At 34.6% G+C, this 25,482-nt stretch overlaps 1 pseudogene across 1 annotated transcript in view; it reads left to right on the forward strand.

The window, feature by feature from the left end:
- The window catches only part of LOC149189616 (ABC transporter B family member 11-like), a 63,250-nt pseudogene that overhangs the window by 11,452 nt on the left and 26,316 nt on the right, over window positions 1-25,482 (forward strand). Inside the window, exon 2 of the transcript XR_016255603.1 lies at window positions 19,739-19,829. The product of XR_016255603.1 is annotated as an ABC transporter B family member 11-like (transcript). The remainder of the gene's footprint in view (window positions 1-19,738; window positions 19,830-25,482) is intronic.

Raw genomic sequence — 25,482 nt, forward strand, 5'->3', positions numbered from 1 at the left:
CTCAAATCTCCTAGTTTACATTTGGTACTCCCTCCATTAACCTGAAGTATCGTTATTCTATTGTGGTGGTCCGCAATTCCTTGTTTCATGCCCTTCTAGGAATTGGTAAACAAGGTGCAAGAGTCTTCTAATTGGCTATCCTAGAGCTATTAGGTTGAATAGGAATACTTGCATTATTCCCAAACTGTGCAACAAACTGAGTTAACAACTGTTGGTTTTGTTGCCATTGAGTAGCCATAACTTGCTTGGTCCTTTCCCAAGGCTGCATTTGCCAATCTTCCTTTGAAAACTTCCTGAAGGTCTTGGGTTCGTGACATGAACCCAATTATTAACAAGCTGGCAGGGTGAGCCAACTCTGATACCACTGTAAAATTCTAAGAAGATTTTTTCCCTAGGGTTTTCTCTCAGATAACTAGGGTTTCTCAATAAATATTCTTTTGCCCATTCAGTAATGACACTAACAATCTTTTTAAGTACAATATGATAAGAACCACAACAATATCATTGATCATTCAACCACATACAATGCAATAACTCATCCAACAGTATTTGTAATTCAACCAATCAACAACAAGTTCCAAATACAATAAAATGTAACCAATGAGAACTTATGTCCAATCTAGCAATGACCTGGACTATGTGTACAAATTTACGGACAAAATAGTGCACTAGTAATCCCTTGCGAATTCTGGATAGAAGAATTGATGAATATCCTCAAGTCGAATTTGCTACGTGAAGAGTAACCAAGGATCACTCGTCAAGGACAAATTCCTCAGACTGCTAACCTATTATGTCTAGGATTTGTTGATTCGTCCTTCTTAGTTGCCTCAGGAATCTCCTTCTAAACATGTCTTAGAATTTGCAATTATCTCAAGAGTTTCAGTTTGCACAGTCTCTAATCCACCCACCAAAAAAGCCTCAGGGAGATTCACTCAAAACCCTTGGACTGCTTTAGAAAATGGTATTGTTTTGTCCCAGGAGGATTTCACACAAGATCAATGTCAAAGATTTCGACTTGTCTACCTTGGATGAATTTCAGGTGCTTCAATAGTTTTATCTTGTTGGCTTCTGGAGGCCTCAGTTGCCTCAAGAAATTTCATTTCTCTACGTTAGATTCATTTTGTTGGCCTCAGGGGGATTGTGGTATGCTTCAAAAGAATTTTATTAGCCTCAAAAATCTTCAATCTTGGTTTTTGCCTGATATTTCCTCCACAAGAATTCACTTCCTGCGGACAGATGGTTTCCCTGCTTTGCGAGAACAAAAGAGAGAAGATAAAAATTCATTCCTACGGTTGTAGAAGCTTCCCACTATATTTTATATAGGAGAGATCTGCCGGTTAAATAATTAGGTAATCTTCCAATTCAAGTAAGAGATGCTCCAAATTGCTATGTTGTGCCAGAACTTCAATTTGTCCCACACCTTCAACAAGAAATAACATTGAATTAGTGCAATACCAAACAAAACCAGATCCCACGATTTGCCAAATAGATAACAGAAGATAAATAGAAAAATACTAGTTAGGGTTGAATCTTTCACCACTAAAATTAGTAGAGGAAAAGGGATATTAAAACCCTCAGAGCCTTAGGCTCAAGAAAACTAGAGATATTCCAATCCTATAGATGGTGATGATTTGATTTCAACTGTTCTCTATTTATAGATTTTTCCATGGGCTCCCAAATGTAAGGGGTTGTGAGTGCAACACCCAACTTTAGGTCTTTTTGCTCCATTCAACCCAACTTTTGCACAAGGTTGCCCCGACATAAGAAAAATTTGCTTTTCACCCCTTATCAAAACTATAGCCTACAAGGTAGGATATGCTATTTCGTCCTTCCGTAGCCAATCAATTCATAAGGAACATTACAATCCTTCCTTCCCAACATTGCTTTTCCTCAAGCAATGGCATGTTTGGGTGTGACATAATTTCCCTTTCAACCTTCAGGAATACAAAACTTCCAACATTCCCTTCTTCTTAAATCATATTGTTGATTGACGATGTCATCACATAATAGTTGTTGCTTATACTTCCCAAATCATAGGTGAGATTTGGGCTAAAAGTACATTTGTGTGTTACTATAGAAGGAAGTTCTATGTCAGTTGAAGTTTCTCCTCTCAACATAGTAGTAGTCTTCAATAAATTTGGCAAAAGCTTGTAGGAAATTGATTCCCATCTTGGTGGGAGTAAGCTTGTAATAAACTCCATAGGCTATCCATATTTTACTGATGTCTTCACTTTTTGAAAATATTGCTTTTGTTTAACAAATCCAATCGATTTATTAAGAATGTGTTCCAGCTGTGAATTTGAAGCATTAGAATACAAATCATGATTCACATGCTAAACGTTAGCAAACACTTGTGTGACCATAATATTTGGTTCCTTGATAATCTGTTCTCTTGCCTCCCTGAAGGGCAGTGAATGGGCAACATAAGTACGATAAAATATCTGAATAGTTATTGTAGCTTCAGTATCTGTTTTCTATGGTGCAGATTTGGACAACAATTGAACATCTCCATATATTCACCCTACCACATTATTTTGTAATTAATTTTGTCGCACACGAAGCCCACAAAAGATATCTTGGACCCAAACTACCATTTTAAGCTTCATCTTGTATCTTTGCCTCTCCCTCCAACCTCTAAAAGTTGTCTGTATTATTTTAGTTGAATGGTTGAGTTTAGAGTCCTCAATTGTTTGAACCCTTCTTAGTAAACTTTTGTTCCTTAGTGCATCGCTACAATTCTTTTCTAACAAGTCAACCTTAGAAACAACATTGAACTTTGTATGTGGAGTCTTGATACTTTAAATAAGATTGTAATGTTAGTCTTACTCTAACAACGCTCTGTATTTTTATTGAAGCCTCTCTACATAATTTGTGTTGTTTATAACATTTATAGCTATGATACCAACTCTGAATCACAACAAAAAATTCTTTTGATCTTTAAATTGCTTTTTGGCCAGGTAATCACGCTGATAGCTCTGAACCTTGATTGTGGCATACCTTATGTTGAGAAATCTAGGGCATGAATAGTTAACAGATTTCTCTACTTGATAATTGCTTGTGATATACTTTTACTTCTTAGCTTATAGTCTTTTTTTCGTTATGTTATTATTGTGTTCTCTTCATCAAGACAATTACCAATATGCACAATAAAAGACAAATGACACAGTATGTAGGCTTCTTAGCCAAGGCCAAAATCTCTCACCTTTTGAGAGGAAAACCCAATCAAAATTCTTCTTCTAGATCTTCAATTGATGAGTACCAAGACCATAACACAAACCTTTGACTCTAGTATTCTCCCAAGAACCTTGTCACTAACCTTGATGTTCTGCCTCTTCTCTTTCTCGACTTTCCTCTTGATCTTGCACTGCTTTCCTCGGCTTCTTTTAAAGAAACTCGGTCTCTATCCTTCACACTGCTCCTTCTCGACTTCCTCTAGAGAATCTTGGTCTCTCGGATTTCATTGGTCTCGTCTAGAGAAACTCGGTCTCTAGATCTCGGTCACCCAGAAGAATCCTTCTCTTGTTGCCCCAGAAGAAACATTTCTTTGCTTGCCCAGAATAAACCTCTCTTTCGCTGCCCCAGAATAAACCTCTCTTTCGCTGATCCAGAGGAACCCTTCTTCGTTGCCCCAAAAGAATCTCTTTCGTTGCCCCGGAAGAAACCTTCTTCGTTGATCTAGAAGAACCCTTCTTTGCTGCCCCAGAAGAATCTCTTTCGCTGCCCTAGAAGAAAACTCCTTCGCTGCCCCAGAAGAAAACTCTTTCACTGCCCCTTCTTCGCACTTCTCTTGATCCTTTCTTTGCACTTCTGCTTCATTGAAGGCTTGTCGAGTTGCTTTTATTTCAAGTGAGGCCGAGTTAGGCTTTATATACACCTCATCTCATGTCCTTTAGGCTGACATGATCACTAGAGGTTGGGCCAACTTCTTCTAGCATGTTCTTCCATCGTTGTAGGTAGACTTGAAGAGGATAAGTGACAAGTTTTTGGAGGATACTTTACATAGACACGATTGACCTTTTACGAAGTGTAACATGACTTCATTACATGACAATGACTCTAACATTTTATGACTAAATGATAAATAAATCCTAAAGACTTTCAATGGGAGTCTTGACTCAAAAATAAAATCTCTTGTTCATGAAACCCATGAAGCAAGTCAATACAATAATTTATTTTTCTTTTTTACAGCGCATTACATAAAATCATAATTGCATGTCATATGACTAGATGATAAATAAATCCTAAAGACTCTCAATGGGAGTCTTGACTCAAAAATAAAATCTCGAGAGCTCATGAAACCCATGAAGCAAGTCAATACAATAATTTATTTTTCTTTTTTACATCTCATTACATAAAATCATAATTACATGTCGACCGAACCTAGTTACACTTTTCAACACCTTAAACTGAAAATTTTGACTGAATAAGTGCTCTAGTCCATGCACATTGGATCTTGACATGGACATTGGATCTTGACAGTAGCCTTAATTTTATTCACATAATGCTTGTATTCCCTACATTTCAGTTGAACCTTATGAACATTACTAATGAACAAAACATATCTAGACCTTAATTTTATTCACATAATGCTTGTATTCCCTACATTTCAGTTGAACCTTATGAACATTACTAATGAACAAAACATATCTAGACCTTTGCAACCAACCTCGTACATGACTCTAAATTACTTTTGCTGAAGGCATACATTGGCTCTTGACAGTAGCCTTAATTTTATTCACATAATGCTTGTATTCCCTACACACGTTACTAACGAACAAAACATATCTAGACCTTTGCAACCAACCTCGTACATGACTCTAAATTACTTTTGCTGAAGGCATACATATCTATACCTTTGCAACCAACCTCGTACATGACTCTAAATTACTTTTGCTGACGGCATACATTGGATCTTGACAGTAGCCTTAATTTTATTCACATAATGCTTGTATTCCCACATTTCAGTTGAACCTTATGAATGTTACTAACGAACAAAACATATCTAGACCTTTGCAACCAACCTCGTACATGACTCTAAATTACTTTTGCTACGGCCTGTGCCTTCATGGTATTCACCGTGTCAAGAGAGCATTCACATAATGCTTGTATTCCCTATATTTCAGTTGAATCTTATGAACGTTACTAACGAACAAAACATATCTAGAACTTTGCAACCAACCTCGTACGTGACTCTAAATTACTTTTGCTGCGGCCTATGCCTTCATGGTATTCACTGTGTCAAGAGAGCTTCTTGAGCTTGTACTCGTCTTAATGCTTTCATTGTTTTTACAAAATGTGTTGAAATGATGTCCATTTTGTTTCCTCCAAGTAGTTTCCATCCAAGACTTTATAACACTTGTCTCAATGCTTTCATCGTTTTTACAAAATGTGTTGAAATGATGTCCATTTTGTTTATAACACTTTGTAAGAATGAAGTGGTTGCTTTACTTTTCCAAAAATGCCTCCTTGCATTCAGAGCCCTGTAATGAGATTGAATAACGGTGGAAGCCTTCTCTTGCCTCACATCTTCAACTCTGGAGCATGTGCTCAAAAATCCATTTTCCTTGAGGTGCCAAGCTTTTATTCCTAAATTGCAGAGAATGCAAAAGAGTCTTGAAGTTTCTTGGCTGAGAGCCAAGTTCTCGCAACACTTTGTATATGTATAACAACTAGTTTATTCTTGAGGAATTGTCGTCTTTGAGTCAAAGCTCCATGCCATGATTGAATCAAAATAACTGCCTTTTGTTGGGCTGAACCTTGATTGTGGCATATCTTAAACTAGATAATTTTGAGTAAATAAGTGCTCTTCTCTACAACTAGTTTATTCTTGAGGAATTGTCGTCTTTGAGTCAAAGCTCCATGCCATGATTGAATCAAAATAACTGCCTTTTGTTGGGCTGAACCTTCATTGTGGGATATCTTAAACTAGATAATTTTGAGTAAATAAATGCTCTTCTCTACAACTAGTTTATTCTTGACGAATTGTCGTCTTTGAGTCAAAGCTCCATGCCATGATTGAATCAAAATAACTGCCTTTTGTTGGGCTGAACCTTGATTGTGGTATATCTTAAACCAGATAATTTTGAGTAAATAAGTGCTCTTCTCTTGCACATTGGATCTTGACTGTAGCCTAATTTTATTCACATAATGCTTGTATTCCCTATATTTTCGCTGAATCCTCTGAATGTTACTAACAAACAAACCATATCTAGACCATTGTAACCATCCTTATACATGAATTCGAATTTATATTGCTGCAGTCCATGCCTTCATGATTCACTATGTCAAGAGAGCTTGTACTTGTCTCAATGCTTTCATTGTTTATACAAAATGCATTGAAATGACGTGTACTTGTCTCAATGCTTTCATTGTTTATACAAAATGCACTGAAATGACGTCCATTTTGTTATAGTTGAATGCTTTCATCGCAAAATTATAATTGAATGCATATTATATTATTTGGGATTTATTGATATAGTGAATGCTATGCAAATGATGTCCATTTTTTTATAATTGAATGCTTCCATTTTGTTATAATTGAATGCTTTCATGCCAAAAGTATAATTGAATGCATATTATATTATTTGGGATTTATTGATATAGTAAGTGCTATGGAAATGACGTCCATTTTGTTATAATTGAATGCTTTTACGGCAAATTTATAATTGAATGCATATTATATTATTTGAGATTTATTGATATAGTGAGTGCTATGCAAATGCAGGGAAAGGAAGATGGAGGAGCATTGATAAAACTACAAAAATATTTTTTGTGGAAGGCTCGTAGATGTGTAGGATTCCACAAGTGTAGTGGGGAAAGACAAATGAGGATGTATGGGAAAACTTACTTCTTTATTGGAAATTGTGAAAGAGGTATGTATGAGGGAACTTACTTGTTTGTTACTAAATTATATGGTTTTGATTCATACATTTAACTCATTTGTTGATCCATGATTTTTAATGATGTGTTTGTTGAAATTTAGATGCAATACAAATTAACTCATTTGTTGATTCATGATTTTTAATGATATGTGTTTGTTGAAATTTAGTTGCAATACAAATCAAGAAAGGTGAAACTATTGAATATCTTTCTATGATGTGAGACACCATAGCAAAGAACTATTGAATATCTTTCTATGATGTGAGACCATAGCAAAGAACTATTGAATATCTTTCTATGATGTGAGACACCATAACAAAGGTATAATTGGGTGCATATTATATTATTTGGGTTTTATTTATATAATGAATGCTGTGCAAGTGTAGATAGAGAAAGGTGAAACTACTGAATATCTTTCTATGGTGTGAGACACCATAGGAAAGGTATAATTGGGTGCATATTATATTATTTGGGTTTAATTAATATAATGAATGCTATGCAAGTGTAGGTAGAAAAAGGTGAAACTATTGAATATCTTTCTATGATGTGAGACACCATAGCACCATAGCAAAGGTATAATTGGGTGCATATTATATTATTTGGGTTTTATTTATATAATGAATGCTCTGCAAGTGTATAATTGGGTGCATATTATATTATTTGGGTTTTATTTATGTAATGAATGCTATGCAAGTGTAAGGTATAATTCGGTGCATATTATATTATTTGGGTTTTATTTATATAATGAATGCTATGCAAGTGTAGGTAGAGAAAGGTGGAGGAGCATATTATATTATTTGGGTTTTATTTATATAATGAATGCTATGCAAGTGTAGGTAAAGAAAGGTGGAGGAGCATTGATGAAACTACAAAAATATTTTTGTGAGAGAGACTTGCAGATATGTTGGAGAGTGTACAACCAAAAAGTGAGTTTAGGTATATCTTCTCATTTCAATACAATGGTTCTCCTTTGTACAACCAAAAAGTGAGTTTAGGTATATCTTCTCATTTCAATACAATGGTTCTCCTTTCTCCTTTCTTGTTGAAGAATTATGATTTTTGGTAATTGCATAAGATGTACTTTTACATAATATTGCTCAAAAGTCATTTTTTTTCATTTATGATATTCTCATAATATATTTAAGTGTTTATTTTGATTTATATTTGGTACATTGAGTGGCAAATTAGGGTAACCCATGATTCCAAAGGTGTAGTGGGTAAAGGTGAATGTTGTGGGAAATGAATGGGTCCCATATGTGTTTTTATTTAAATTTGAGTCATTTTACATTATTAGCCATGTGTTTAATCATTTAATGCAATGCAATGTAGGTAAAGGAATGTGGGGGGTCACTGATGAAACTATCGAAATATTTTCATGAGAGAGACATTGTAGGTTGTGGCAAAAGTGGAGGTCAGTTTTCTTTTGGTGTGAAATTCATGTATGATATGCTATGTAATATTTCTAGTTATGAATACTATAATTTTCTCCCTCCTTGTTTCATATTTATCATAATATTACATGTGTACTTAATATTTTTTTACTATAATTTTCTCCCTCCTTGTTTCATATTCATCATAATATTACATGTGTACTTAATATTTTCTTAGAATATTTTCTAGTCTTTATTTATTACTAATTTACTTATTTATTTTTTGGTGTGCAGGGTCCCCTTTGTTGGCCATGGATTCTTTTCGCTGTTATAGTGCAGAGTTTATCTCTTATTTGAGTTTTTATGTTTTACTTTTGTTATTTATGTTGTATTTTTCTATTGTTGGTCATTTTTTTTTTTAAATGTTATGGATTTTATGTTTTTGTATTTGTGAGCATGGCCATGCCAACTTATGGTTTGGTATTTTGTTTTTCTTGTGTGTTTTTTGAACTTATTTTCTTTTATTCATATTTCGTTTTGGATTCAAATGGGTGGTGAAATTAAGGAAGACCTTAAAAACCCATTGTGTGGGTTTAGGGCTGATGCGAAGTCTACAAGTGTAGCGGGCAAATATGAATGAGGTATGTATGGAGGAATTTACTTTTTTTATGGAAAAAGGTGAATGAGGTATGAATGGAGGAATTTACTTCGTGTCTGGGGAAAGGCGAAAGAGGTATGTATGGGGTAACTTACTTATTTGTTAATAAGTTATATAGTTTCATGCCCATTTTAATTGAACTCATTCATTGCTCCCAAGTTATATAGTTTCATGCCCATTTTAATTGAACTCATTCGTTGCTTCATCTTTATATCATGCATGTTTGTTGACATTTTGTTCAATACAGATTCAAAAAGGTGAAGGACCAGTGGTCAAACTATTGAATAAAATTGTGTGATGTGAGACACCGTATCAAAGGTATAGCAAAGGTAGAATTGTATGCATATTAAATTATTTGGGATTTATTTATATAATGAATGTTATGCAAATGTAGGGAAATGAAGGTGATGTATTATTGATTAAACTACAGAATAAATTTGTTGATGTGAGACACCTTATAGCAAAGGTATAATTGAATGCGTATTATATTATTTGGGATTTACCTATATAATGAATGTTATGCAAATGTAGGGAAATGAAGGTGGAGGAACATAATGGAGGAGCATTGATAAAACAATATAAATATTTTTACATGAAAGACATGCAATTGTGTAGGAGCCCACAAGTGTAGTAGTCTAAGATGAATGAGGGGTATGTATGGGATATTTACTTGTTTATTCGCAAAGGCGAAAGAGGTTGTTTATTCGCAAATGCGAAAGAGGTATGTGTGATGGAACTTGCTTGATTGTTACTAAAGTATATGGTTTTGATTTCCGTTTACTATCGAATAAATTTGTGTGATGTGAGACACCGTAGCAAAGGTATAATTGAATGCATATTATATTATTTGGGATTTATTTATATAATGAATGTTATGCAAATGTAGGGAAATGAAGGTGAATGAGCATTGATAGAACTACAAAATAAATTTGTGTGATGTGAGATACCGTAGCAAAGGTAAAATTGAATGCATAAATGCATATTATATTATTTGGGATTTATTTACATAATGAATGTTATGCAAATGTAGGGAAATGAAGGTGGAGGAACATTGATAAAACTACATAAATATTTTTGTGTGAGGGACATGCAGTTGTGTAGGAGCCCACAAGTGTAGTAAGAAAAAGCGGATGAGGTATGTATGGAGACATTTACTTGTTTATTGACAAAGGTGAAAGAGGTATGTATGAAGAATTTGCTTGTTTGTTACTAAATTATATGGTTTTGATTCCGTTTTAATTAAACTCATTTGTTGATTCTTTATAATATCATTTGCCTTTGTTGAAATTTAGATGCAATACAAATTAAGAAAGGTGAAGAAAGGTGAAGAATGTTTAGTGAAAGTTGAAGTATGTTCAGTGAAATTACTGAATATCTTTGAAGTTTGAATGCATATTATATTATTTGAGATTTATTTATATAATGAATATTATGCAAATGTAGGTAAAGGAAGGTCGAGGAACATTGATGAAATTACATAAATATTTTTGTGTAAGAAAGTTGCAGATGTGTAGGAGAGTGTAAAACCAAAAAACAAGTTAAGGGATATCTTCTCATTTCAATAAAATGGTTCTTGTTTCTCCTTTTTCAGTGAAGAATTATGATTTTTGGTGAGTGCATAAGATGTATTTGTGCATAGTATTAATCAGAAGACGTTTTGCTTTCATTTATGATATTCTAATGATATATTCAAGTGCTTTCATTTATGATATTCTAATGATATATTCAAGTGTTTATTTTGATTTCAATTTGGTACATTAAGTGGGAAATTAAGGTAGGTCCTAACAGCCCATGATTCCATAGGTGTAGTGGGCAAAGGTGAATGTTGTGGGATATGTATGGTCCCACGTGTTTTAGTGTAAATTGGAGCCATCTTACGTTACGATCCATTTGTTTAATTATTGAATGTAGTGCAATGCAGGTAGAGGAATGTGGGGGATCACTGATGAAACTACCAAAATATTTTCAAGAGAGACATTGTACTGAGTGCACAGGAAAAGGTGGAGGTCAGTTTTCTTTTAGTGCTAATATAGTTTCTCTATTTTTACTTATCTAGTATATGTTTTTTGGTTTTTGGATAAGATCTGCTTTGTAGAGCATATGATTTGTTCATAAGATTTGTAGTTTGCATTTATGATTTTCTTAAGATATTTTGATATTTGTTTTATTTTCATAATATTTCATGTGTATTTAATATTTTTTAGAATATTTTCTAGTATCTACTTAATACTTATTTATTTTTTGGTGTGCAGGGTCTCTTTGGTTGGCCATGGATGCTTTTTGCAGTTGCAATGCAGAGTCAATTTCTTATTTGAGTTTTTATGTGCAAGGTCCCCTTGGTTGGCCATGGATGCTTTTTGTAGTTGCAATGCAGAGTCGATTTCTTATTTGAGTTTTTATGTTTTGTTTTTGTTGTTTTTTTCTATTGTTGGTCATTTTGTTTCTATTGTTATTTTATTTTGTTTTTTAAATGTTGTGGCTCTTATATCTTTGTATTTTCGTTGAAATTTTTTGTTGTTATTTTATTTTGTTTTTTTTTAATGTTGTGGCTCGTATGTCATTGTATTGATGAGCATGGCCATGCTAACTTATGGTTTGTATTTATTTTTTGCCCTTTGAGTTTTTTATTTTATTATTTTTACATATTTTTCCTCGATTTAGTGGATGGGGAAATTATGGAAGATGTTAACAACCCATAGTGTGGGTGTGGGTGTGGGTTTAGGGTTGACCTGGAGTCTACAAATGTAGTGGGCAAAAACAAATGAGGTATGTATGGAGGAATTCCCAGTCTACAAATGTAGTGGGCAAAAACAAATGAGGTATGTATGGAGGAATTCCCACCTTTATGGGAAAGGTGAAAGAGGTATGTATGGGGAGTTTACTTGTTTGTTATTAAATTATATAGTTTCATGCACTTTTTATTTGAATTCATTTGTTGTTTCATCATTATATCATGTATGTTTGTTGAAATTTAGTCAATCAAGAAAGGTGAATACAAATCAAGAAACATGAATGACTACTAGTGAAATTGCAAAATATATTGGTGCGATCTGATGAATGCATATTATATTATTTGAGATTTATTGATATAATTAGTGATATGCAAATGTGTAAGATAATTGAATGCATATTATATTATTTGAGATTTATTTATATAATTAGTGCTATGCAAATGTGGAGGAGGAGGTGGAGGAACATTGATATTCTCATAATATATTCAAGTGTTTATTTTGATTTCAATTTGGTATATTGAGTGAGAAATCAAGGTAGGTCCTAACAACCCATGATTCCATAGGTGTAGTGGGCAAAGGTGAATGTTATGGGATATGTATGGCAAAGGTGAATGTTATGGGATATGTATGGTCCCACATATGTTTTAATTTAAATTGGAGCCGTCTTACATTACGATTCATTTGTTTAATTATTGAATGTAGTGCAATGTAGGTAGAGGAATGTGGGGAATCACTAATGAAGCTACCAAAATATTTTCAAGAGAGACATTGTAGTAGAGTGCAGAGGAAAAGGTGGAGGTTAGTTTTCTTTTAGTGCTAATATAGTTTCTCCATCTTTACTTATTTAGTATACGATTTTTGGTTTTTGGATAAGATCTACTTTGTAGAGCATAAGATTTGATGCATTTATGATTCTCACAAGATATTTTGATATTTGTTTCATTTTCATAATATTTCATGTGTATTTAATATTTTTTAGAATATTTTCTAGTATCTACTTAATACTTATTTATTTTTTGGTGTGCAGGGTCCCCTTGGTTGACCATGGATGCCATGGATGCCTGTTGAGTTGATTTCTTATTTGAGTTTTTATGTTTTGCTTTTGTTGTTTTTTTGTATTTTTGGTCATTTTGTTTCTATTGTTATTTTATTTTGTTTTTTAAATGTTGTGGCTCTTATATCTTCGTATTTTCGTTGAATTTTTCTATTTTTGTTTTATTTTTTGTTTTTAATGTTGTGGCTCTTATGTCATTGTATTGATGAGCATGGCTATGCTAACTTATGGTTTGGTATTTATGTTTTGTCCTTTGAGTTTTATTTTTTTATTTTTACATATTTTTCCTCGATTTAGTGGATGGAGATATTATGGAAGATGTTTACAACCCATAGTGTGGGTGTGGGTTTAGGGCTGACGTGGAGTCAAATGCAATGGGCAAAAACAAATGGGCAAAAACAAATGAGGTATGTATGGAGGAATTCCCACCTTTGTGGGAAAGGTGAAAGAGGTATGTATGGGGATATCATGTATGTTTGTTGAAATTTTGTTCAATACAAATCAAGAAAGGTGAATGACTGTTAGTGAAACTACAAAATATATTAGTGATGTGACGCACCATAACAAAAATATAATTGAATGCATATTATATTATTTGAGATTTATTTATATAATTAACGCTATGCAAATGTGTAGGAGGAGGTGGAGGAACACTAATATTCTCATAATGTATTAAGTGTTTATTTTGATTTCAATTTGGTATATTAAGTGGAACATTAAGGTAGGTCCTAACAACCCATGATTCCATAGGTGTAGTGGGCAAAGGTGAATGTTGTGGGATATGTACGGTCCCACATGTGTTTTAATTTAAATTGGAGCCATCTTATATTACGATTCATTTGTTTAATTATTGAATGTAGTGCATGCAGGGAGAGGAATGCGGGGAATTACTAATGATGCTACCAAAATATTTTCAAGAGAGACATTGTAGTGAGTGTAGAGGAAAAGGTGGAGGTTAGTTTTTTTTTAGTGTTAATACAGTTTCTCCATCTTTACTTATTTAGTATATGATTTTTGGTTTTTGGATAAGATCTACTTTGTAGAGCATAAGATTTGTTCATAAGATTTACTGCATTTATGATTCTCATAAGACATTTTGATATTTGTTTCATTTTCATAATATTTCATGTGTATTTAATATTTTTTAGAATATTTTCTAGTATCTACTTGATACTTATTTATTTTTTGGTGTGCAGGGTCCCCTTGGTTGGCCATGGATGCGTTTTGTAGTTGCAATGCAGAGTTGATTTCTTATTTGAGTTTTTATGTTTTGCTTTTGTTATTTTCGTTGTTTTTTTCTATGGTTGGTCATTTTGTTTCTATTGTTATTTTATTTTGTTTTTTAAATGTTGTGGCTCTTATATCTTTGTATTTTCGTTGAATTTTTCTATTTTTGTTTTATTTTGTTTTTAATGTTGTGGCTCTTATGTCATTGTATTGATGAGCATTATTTTGTTTTTAATGTTGTGGCTCTTATGTCATTGTATTGATGAGCATGGCCATGCTAACTTATGGTTTGGTATTTACTTTTTGTCCTCTGAGTTTTATTTTTTTATTTTTACATATTTTTCCTCGATTCAGTGGATGGAGATATTATGGAAGATGTTAACAACCCATAGTGTGGGTGTGGGTTTAGCGCTGACGTGGAGTCAAATGCAGTGGGCAAAAACAAATGAGGTATGTATGGAGGAATTCCAACCTTTGTGGGAAAGGTGAAAGAGGTATGTATGGAGGAATTCCCACCTTTGTGAGAAAGGTGAAAGAGGTATGTATGGGGAGCTTACTTGTTTGTTATTAAATTATATGGTTTCATGCACATTTTAATTGAACTCATTTGTTGTTTCATCATTATATCATGTATGTTTGTTGAAATTTAGTTCAATACAAATCAAGAAAGGTGAATGACCATTAGTGAAACTACAAAATATATCAGTGTGATGTGATGCACCATAACAAAGGTATAGTTGAATGCATATTATATTATTTGAGATTTATTTATATAATTAGTGCTATGCAAATGTGTAGGATAATTGAATGCATATTATATTATTTGAGCTTTTTCTATATAATTAGTGCTATATGCAAATGTGTAGGAGGAGGTGGAGGAGCACTGATAAAACTATAAAAATATTTGTGTGTTAGGGAAATATTTTTTTGTGAGGGACCTGTAGAAGTGTCAGAGTCCAGAAGTGTAGTGGGAAAAGACAAATGAGGTATGTATGGGGAAATTTATTTGTTTATAGGAAAATGCAAAAGATATATGTACAAGAGAACTTACTTGTTTGTTACTAAATTATATGGTTTTGATTATCATTTTAAGTTAACTCGTTTGTTACTAAATTATATGGTTTTGATTATCATTTTAAGTTAACTCATTTGTTGATGCATTATTATATAATGTGTGTGTTGAAATTTAGATGCAATAAAGATCAAGAAAGGTGAAGGACCACTAGTGAAACTATTGAGTATCTTTCTGTGATATGAGGCACAATAGTAAAGGTATAATTAAATGCATATTACATTTTTTGGGATTAATTTATATAATGAATGCTAATGTAGGTAAGGAAAGGTGGACCAGAACTGATGAAACTACGGAAATATTTTTGAGTGTGAAAAAGTTGCAGATGTGTAAGAGAGTTTGGAGCCAAAAGGTGAGTTCAAGGATATCTTTTCATTTCAGTACAATGGTTCTCATTTCTCCTTTCTTGTTGAGGAATTATGATTTTTTGTGATTGCATAAAATGTATTTTTGCATAATATTGCTTAGAAGACATTTTGTTTTCATTTATGATATTTCACAATATATTTAAGCGTCTATTTTGATCTTCACAATATATTTAAGTGTCTATTTTGATTTCTATTTGGTACATTGAGTGGAAAATTATGGGAGGTTTTAAAAACCCATATTGTGGTACATTGAGTGGAAAATTAGAGGAGGTTTTAACCACCCATGATTATGTAGGTGTAGTGGGTAAAGGTTAATGTGTGGCATATGTATGGTTCCATTTGTGTTTTTATTTAAATTTGAGGCATGTTACAATATTAGCCATTTGTTTAATTATTGAATGCAATGCAATGTAGGTAAAGGAATGTGATGTAGGTAAAGGAATGTGGTGGATCATTGATGAAGCTACTAAAATATTTTCATGAGACATTGTAGTAGAGTGCAGAGGAAAAGGTGGAGGTTAGTTTTGTTCATGTATGATATGCTATTTAATCTTTCTTGTTTCAAATAATATAGTTTTCTCCATCCTTACTTATTTAGTATTTATGGTTTTTCGTGTTTGCATAAGATGTACTTTGTAGTGCATAAGATTACTCATAAGATTTTTAGTCTATATTTAAGATTCTCATAAGATATTTTGATATATGTTTCATATTTTTCATAGTATTTCATGTGTATTTAATATTTTTTAGAATATTTTCTAGTGTCTATTTAATACTTATTTATTTTTTGGTGTGCAGGGCCCCCTTGGTTGGCAATGAGTGCTTTTTGTAGTTGTAGTTCAGAGTCTATCTCTTATTTTCTCTTTTATGTTTTGTTTTCATTATTTTCATTGCATTTTTCTATTGTTGGTCATTTTTGTTTCTATTGATATCTTATTTTGGTGTTTAAATGTTGTGGCTCTTATATATTTGTGTTTTTGTTGCATATTTATATTGTTGTTTTTAATGTTGCGACTCTTATATTATTTTATTTGTGAGCATGGCCATGCTAACTTATGGTTGGTATTTTTTTTTGGGTGTCCTTTGAATTTATTTTCTTTTGTTACATATTTTTTCCTGGATTCAGTGGGTGGAGAAATTATGGAAGACCTTGACAACCCATAGTGTGGGTTTGGGGTTGATGCAAAGTCTACAAGTGTAGTGGGCAAAGGCAAATGAGGTATGTATGGAGGAATTTACTTGTTTATGGGGAAAGGCGAAAGAGGTATGTATGGGGGAACTTAGTTGTTTGTTACTAAATTATTTGGTTTCATGCATATTTTAATTGAACTCATTTGTTGTTTCATCATTGTATCATGTATGTTTGTTGAAATTTAGTTCAATACAGATCAAGAAAGGTGAAGGACCATTAATGAAACTACTGAATATGTTTGTGATGTGAGGCACCATAGCAAAGGTATAATTGAATACATATTATATTATTTTTGATATTTATTTATATTTTTTTTGACATCTATTTATATAATGAGTGCTATGCAAATGTAGGTAAAGGAATGTGGAGGAGCATTGATAAAACTATATAAATATTTTTGTGTGAGAGACTTGTGGATGTGTAAAAGTCCACAAATGTAGTGGGTAAAGGCGAATGAGGTATGTATGGAGAAATTTACTTGTTTATTGGCAAAGGTGAAAGAGATACGTATGAGGGAAATGACTTGTTTGATTCCCATTTTAATTTAATTTAACTCATTTGTTAATTCATTATTATAGTACGTGCATTTGTTGAAATTTAGATGCAAAACAAATCAAGAAAGGTGAAGGACCACCGATGAAACTACTTTCTGTGATGTGAGGCATCATAGCAAAAGTATAACTAAATGCTTATTATATTATTTGGGATTTTTATATAATGAATACTATGCAAATGTAGGTAAAGGAAGGCAGAGGAGAATTGATGAAACTACATAAATATTTTTGTGTGAGAAAGTTGCAGATGTGTAGGAGAGTGTAGAGCTAGAAAGCGAGTTCAAGGATATCTTCTCATTTCAATGCAATGGTACTCCTTTCTCCCTTGTTGTTAAGGAATTATGATTTTTGGTGATTGCATAAGATGTATTTTTGCATAATATTGCTTAGAAGACATTTTGTTTTCAATCATGATATTCTCATAATATATTTAAGTGTCTATTTTGATTTCTATTTGGTACATTGAGTGAGAAATTAGGGTAGGTTCTAACAACCCATGATTCCATAATTGTAGTGGGTAAAGGTGAATGTTGTGGCGTATGTATGGTCCCATATGTGTTTTTATTTAAATTTGAGCCATCTTACATTATTAACCATTTGTTTGATTATTGAATGCAATGCAATGTAGGTAAAGGAATGTGGGGGATCACTAATGAAGCTATTGATATATTTTCATGAGACATTGTAGTAGAGCATAGAAGCAAAGTTGAAGGTCAATTTTCTTTTGGTGTGGAATTCATGTGTGATATGCTATGTAATATTTCTTGTTGGAAATACTATAATTTTTCCTTCCTTATTTAGGATTTGTGATTTTTGTTGTTTACATAAAGTATAGTGCATAAGATTACTCATGCTTAGTCATAAGATTTTCAATTTGCATTTAAGATTCTCATAAGATATTTTGATATCTATTTCATATTTCTCATAGTATTTTACATGTATTTAATATTTTTAGAATATTTTGTAGTCTCTGTTTAATAGTTATTTTGTTTTTTGGTGTGCAGGGTGCCCTTGGTTGGCCATGGATGCATTTTGTAGCTGCAGTGCAAAGTTTATCTCTTATTTGAGTTTTTATGTTATTTTGTGGCTCTTATACCTTTGTATTTTTCTATTGTTGGTCATTTTTGTTTCTATTGTTTTTTTTTTAAATGTTGTGGCTCTTATATCTTTGTATTTGTGAGCATGGCCATGCTAACTTATGGTTTGGTATTTTGTTTTTCTTGTATGTCTTTCAAGCTTATTTCTTTTGTTCATATTTTGTTTTGGATTCAGTGGGTGGGAAATTAAGCAAGACCTTAACCACCCATTGTGTGGGTTTAGGGTTGATGCAGAATCTGCAAGTTTAGTGGGCAAATGCGAATGAGGTATGTATAGAGGAATTTACTTTTTTATGGGTCAAGGCGAATGAGGTTTGTTACTAAATTATATGAACACATTTGTTGCTTTATCATTATATCATGTATGTCTTTTGAAATTTAGTGCAATACAGATCAAGAAAGGTGAAACATCACTGGTGAGACTACCAAATATATTTGTCTGACTTGAGGCACCATAGAAAATGTTTAATTGTATGCACATATTATATTATTTGGGTTTTATCTATATAATAAGTGTTATGTAAATGTAGGTAAAGGAAGGTGGAAGAACATTGATAAAACTACATAAATATTTTTGTGTGAGACTTGTAGATGTGTAGGAGTCCACAAGTGTAGTGGACAAAGGTGAATGAGGTATGTATGGGGAAATTTACTTGTTTATGGGCAAAGGCGAAAGAGGTATGTATGAGGCAAATTGTTTGTTACTAAATTATATTATTTTGATGCCATTTTCAATTCAATTCATTTGTTGATTCATTGTTATATCATGTGCATTTGTTGAAATTTAGATGCAATGCAGATCAAGAAAGGTGAAGGACCACTAGTGAAACTACTAAATATCTTTTTGTGATGTGAGACACCATAGCAAAGGTATAATTGAATGCATATTATATTATTTGAGATTTATTTATATAATGAATGCTATGCAAATGTAGGTAAAGGAAGGTGGAGGAGCATTGATGAAACTATAGAAATACTTTTGTGTGAGAGACTTGCAGGTGTGTAGGAGAGTGTGGAGCCAAATAGGGAGTTTAGAAATATCTTCTCATTTCAATACAATGGTTCTCCCTTTTCCTTTTTTGTTGAGGAATTATGATTTTTGGTCATTGCATAAGGTTTTGCATAATATTACTCATAAGACATTTTGTTTTCATTTATGAAATTCTCATAATATATTTAAGTGACTATTTTGATTTCTATTTAAGTGAATATTTTGATTTCTATTTGGTACATTGATTGAGATATTAGGATTGGCCCTAACAACCCATAATTCCATAGGTGCAGTGGGTGGAGGAAAAGGTCGAGGTGATATGTATGCTTACATGTGTCCATTTAAATTCAATAGGTGAGTTCTCTTATACCCATACAATTCACTATTTACCTATATATGATCCTCCTTCCTTATTTATTTAGGTTTAATGCTTTTTAGTCTTTACACAAGATGTACTTTATAATGTTTATTCATAATATCTCACAACATTTTGTGTGTATTTAATATTTTTTCATAATGTTTTGTTGAGTGTAATGCAATACAGATAATGGAATGTGGAGGACCACTAATGAAACTACTGAAATATCTTTATGAGATAGAGATTGTAGTAGAGTGCAAAGAATACAAAGGTAGAGGTGAGTGCTTTGCAAAATCCATATATGATTTGATAAGTAATCCTTTTTATTTCAAATACAACATTTCTCCCTCTTTATCTATTTAGGGTTGATTTTTAGTGTTTGAATAACCTGTACTTTCTAGTGCATAAGATTACTTGTAATATTGTTGGTCTCTAATTAAGATTTCTCATAAGATATTTTGATATTTGTTTCATGTTTCTTAAAATATTTTGTGTATTAAATATATTATTCATAATATTTTTTTGGTGTGCAGGGTGTCCTTGGTTGGCCATCGACGCATTTTGGGATTACTACTCAGTGTCTCCATCTATTGTTTCTTTTTGTTTGTTTGTTTAGTTTTGTTGTTTTTTTGCTATTGTTGGTTGCATCTTTCGTTATTGTTTTTTTTAATAACTTTTACGTGTTTTTTTTTAAGCATGGCCATGCTAATTTGTTACTTGATATTTTATTTTTCTTATGTGCTCTTTCATCTATTTTTCTTACGTGATATTTTATTTTTCTTATATGATTATTCATCTATTTTTCTTCTTTCCCTTTTTTTGGGGTTTTAGTGGGTGGAGAAATTAAACAGGTCTTTACAACCTATATTTTGGTTCTAGTTCCAAAAGTGTAGTGGGCAAAGGCGATGGAGGTATGTATTGAGGAATTTACTTGTTTGCTAGTACATAATTATATGGTTCCATGCTTGTTTTAATTTAACTCATTTGTTGCTTTATAATTATATCATTTGTTTAAATTTAAATGCAATGTAGGTTAAGGAAGGTGGAGGCCCACTGATGAAGTGATTGGATATCTTTGTGTGAGAGAGATTTGGGACTGTTAAATTTGGACAACTAGGTCCAAACTCCATGTTCTGATGCTCAGATTAAGAGGCTAATATTTTTGTTGGATTCCTCTTTCTGAGAGGTGTAAAATCCATATAAAAATAGTTTTAATCCGATGAGCAGAACTTATATTTTGAATTTATTATTCTTAATAAATTATATGTGCAAAGGTCAGCCAGTTTTGTAATGTAGGCTCACATGCCCAACAGATGTGTCACACACCCTCATTGATGGATATATATATACAGGAAAAGTTGGAGAGAATTTGATCACAACACAACTCACATCTTCCTCTCTCATCCTAAAAAGTACGAGCTACCTGGAGGACGAATTTCAGCCACACGTGGGAAGGACGAAGAGGATTTTTCTGCTGCTAGGGTTTCTGCTGCTAGGGTTTCGCAGAAGTTTGACCAGCGTTGACTTTGGTCAACGCTTGGTCCAAACAAGCTGAAAACTTGTGGGAGGTTCGATTTTTGAAGGCCATACTACCTGGCACAAAAATCGAGGTCAAAGGGTTGACCGTTTTGCTGCTGCGTTGACTTTTAGCTTGCTGCCCCTGCGTTGACTTTTCAGGACAGCGTTGACTTTTGTAGAACTGACTTGGGTTGACTCATCTACTGGTTGGAGGGTTGTTGTGACACATGCTGGGCTGGCTGACCAAAGGAGACTTTGCTGGTTGAAGCATCCTGTTGACCGCCGAAACAAACACATACATTTTTCTTGTTTCTGATTTGTCTTCTGTAAGATCTGCTTATATGTTCTATCTGCATTTTGCTTATCTACTTGTATGATTGCTGTGAGAAAAGTGAAATTGCTCTTAGCATAGAACATCTACAAAACTTTACATGGTATCAGAGCTGAGGTGAAGACAAACTCTATCTATAGCAATCATCATCGAAGGAAATGGATTCCTCTAGGCTTGAATTCAGGGAGAATGACAAGCTGACTGGAAGTGATGACTTCCATGCCTGGAAGATGTTATTAGATCTCAAATTAGAAGATCATGATCTCCTAGATCATGTGACAGGGAAGATTCAAGAACCTCCATCAAATGCCTCTGCTGCTGTTAAACACAAGTATAAGAAGGGAGAAATCAGAGCAAAACTGCTGATCAGGGAATCCATAAATAAGAGTCTGGTTGCCTACATATCTGAACTAGGCACATCCAAGGAGATGTATGACAAACTGATACTTATGTTCCGAGTAAACAATGTGAACCAAGTGCTATTCCTCAAGAACAAGTTGAAGAATATGAAGAAGGGCCGAGACGAGTCTATTCAAACTTTCTTTATGAAGCTGACCGAAACCAGGAACAATCTGCTAGCTATTGGGGAGACAATAGCTGATCGTGAGATGGTTCTCACCGCACTTGGAGGACTTCCATATGAATGGCAAGTATTCACAACTACCATTCTCAACAATAATACCATCCCTAAATTTGATGAGCTTCTGTCTAGATGTATGCAAGAAGAAACAAGGATGAAGGAATTTGATAATGAAAGAAATGCTGCCTATGTTGCTCATTCCCGAAAGAAGAACTCTGGTGGTTCCAAGGACAAAGGAAGGACTAAGACTCAAAAGAAGAAGGGTAAATGTTTCACCTGCCATAGGACTGGACACTATGCTAGAGAATGCCCCTTCCAGAAGAATTCTCCGATAGTGACGACAACAACAACAACCGAAGGAATGGGAATCAAAGAAATGACAAATCCAAAGGAAAGAGGAAGGCTCACTTTGAAGGAAACCATCCACCTTCTAAAAGGACCAGAAATACCAGGTATGAGGAGTCTAATGTTGTTGATAAAAGAAATAAGTATATTCTAATATCTGCTCTCTCAGCTGCATCTCCGCCCGACACTATGGATGTCTGGCTAATCGATAGTGGTGCCTCAAGACACATCACCGGATTCAAGGAAGCACTTTCTGACATGGTTGAAAGGGATACTAATCTAGAAATTATCCTTGGGGATAATGCCACTTATCCTGTGAAAGGGACCGGGACTGTGACCCTCCACTTGTCTCAAGGACAAGTCCTCCATCTACAAGATGTACTCTATGTACCCAAATTGAAGAAGAACCTTGTGTCTGTATCTGCCATGGAAGACAAAGGATTCAATGTAACTTTCTCTGATGGAAAGGTACTCATGTGGAAGAAGAGCTTCAAGGAAGCTATCTCAATTGGTTTTAGAGTTGGTACACTCTACCAGGTTGGAGGGAGTCCGTTGGGAGCTATGACTTGTGATACTATCCGTCAAACCGAACTATGGCACCGAAGATTTGGACACCTTCATTATAAGGCTCTTCCCGAAGCAAGGAAGGTGGTGACAGGGATGCCTGATTTTGGAAATAATCATAAAGGTGTATGTAAGGGTTGTGCTGAAGGAAAACATACAAGGGGACCTTTCCCCTCAAGTGTCACAAAGACATCTGAGATATTGCAACTGGTCCATTCTGATCTTTCCGGTATGTTGCCTGTAACATCCCTGGGGGGATGTTCTTACTATATGACATTTACTGATGACTTCTCTCGCAAAACCTGGATATACTTCTTGAAGAAGAAGGATGAGGCTTTCATGTGGTTCCTGTACCTTCAAAGCCTTGGTGGAAAATATGACCGGAAAGAAGATCAAGATTTTGAGGACTGACAATGGCACTGAATATGAGTCAAATGAGTTCAAAGACTTTTGCAGAGAAGCTGGCATTAAGAGGGAGACTACCACTGCATATACTCCTGAGCAGAATGGTGTTGTTGAACGCAAGAATAGGACTATTGTGGAAGCTGCCCGTGCCATGCTATGTGACCAGGGTCTTCCAAAGTTTCTGTGGGGAGAAGCTGCAAATACTGCTGTGTACATTCAAAACCGATGCCCTCATTCCGCTTTGGACTCCAAAACTCCCGAAGAGGTTTTCTCTGGTAAGAAACCTGATGTCTCACATTTTAGAATTTTTGGATGTCCTGTCTATTTTCATGTGCCGAAAGAAAAGAGAAGTAAGCTGGATGCTACTGGGAAGAAAGGAATGTTTGTGGGCTACAGTGAGACTTCTAAGGCATATAGAGTCTATGTACCTGGTCAAAGGGAAGTAGAGATAAGCCATGATGTCACTTTTGACGAAGATGCTTCCCTGAAGAAAGTAGTAGATCTTCCTAGATCTGAAGAAAACCATGAAGAAAGACCTGGAAATCTGGAAGAACCCCAGGATGAGACTATGCCTGATGTTGAAGGGCCAATGGACCCTATTGATCCTTCCCCTTCTCTAGGAAAGAGGCCATCATGGCTCAGGGACACCCTCGAAGATGCTGAGGGTCATGCTGCCCCAAGGGGAACATTCCGAGAAAGCAAGAAGCCGTGTAGATACCAAGGGTATCTAGCTGCCATGAGTACTATTATACAATCAGAACCTGGATCTTTTGAAGAAGCCATCAAGCATCAAGTCTGGAAGGATGCTATGCATGAAGAATATGAGGCTATTATGAAGAATGATGTCTGGGATGTGGTCCCGAGACCGAAGGACAAATCTGTTGTCACCGCTAAATGGCTCTACAAGATTAAACATGGATCTGATGGGAGTGCTGAAAAGTTTAAGGCAAGATTTGTTGCCCGTGGCTTCTCTCAAAAGGAAGGAATTGACTATGACGATATATTTGCACCTGTGGCTCGATATACCACCATCCGATCCATCATAGCCCTTGCTGCTACGCAAGGATGGAGTCTTCATCAGATGGATGTCAAGACCGCTTTTTTGCATGGTGCAATAAAGGAAGAGGTGTATGTAGAACAACCTCTGGGATTTGAAGTTCAAGATCGAGACACTTATGTCTGCAGGTTGAAGAAAGCCCTCTATGGGTTAAAGCAAGCACCCAGAGCTTGGTATGAGAGGATGGATAGTTACTTGATGAAGCTGGGCTTCACTCGAAGCAATGCTGATCCAAACCTTTACTTTAAGGTTGAGGAAGGAAAGCCTCTCATTCTAGTGCTGTATGTGGACGACCTCTTCCTGACAGGTGATGACCCTCTCATTCATCAATGTAAGAGGGAGCTTGCTGCTGAGTTCGAGATGAAAGACCTAGGACTGATACACTATTTCCTAGGCCTGGAGGTCTGGCAGAGACCTGGAGAGATTTTCCTTTCTCAAGGAAAGTATATTGTGAAGCTTCTGGAAAGATTTGGGATGGTGGACTGTAAGTCCGTGTCGACACCAATGGAACTCAACTTTAAGAAGTTGAGTGGCAGCGCTGCAGGGCCTATCTTGGCCAATCCTATTGAGTATCGTCAACTCATAGGAGCTTTGATGTTCTTAGTGAACACCCGTCCGGACATATGTTTTGCAGTGAATACTTTGAGTCAACAGATGGTTGAGCCTCATCATTTTCACTGGGTTGGTGCCAAGAATCTTTTGAGATATCTTCGGGGCACGATAAACCATGGGCTGAGATACACTGCCGGGAGTGTGATACTCCGGGGATATACTGATGCCGATTGGGCTGGCAGTGTGGTGGATCGTAAGAGCACATCTGGATGCTGTTTCAATCTTGGTTCTGCTTCGATCTCATGGATGAGCAGGAAGCAGAAGTCGGTGGCTTTGAGCACCGCGGAGGCCGAATACATTGCTGCTAGTATGGCCTGTTGTGAAGCAGTTTGGTTGAGGAAGCTCTTTAGTGCGCTGTTCCAACATGTGCTAGATACCACTGTAATACTCTGTGATAATCAGAGTGGGATTCGTATGACTGAGAATCCTGTGTTCCACGACCGATCCAAGCATATTGATATCAGGTACCACTTTATCCGCGATATGGTACAGCGAGGCGCCGTAAGGCTCGATCATAT

Source organism: Pinus tabuliformis, chromosome 3_1 (assembly GCF_031772625.1).
Source record: "Pinus tabuliformis cultivar Carrire ecotype Pingquan chromosome 3_1, CPIR1, whole genome shotgun sequence".
Classification (NCBI taxonomy): Eukaryota; Viridiplantae; Streptophyta; class Pinopsida; order Pinales; family Pinaceae; genus Pinus; species Pinus tabuliformis.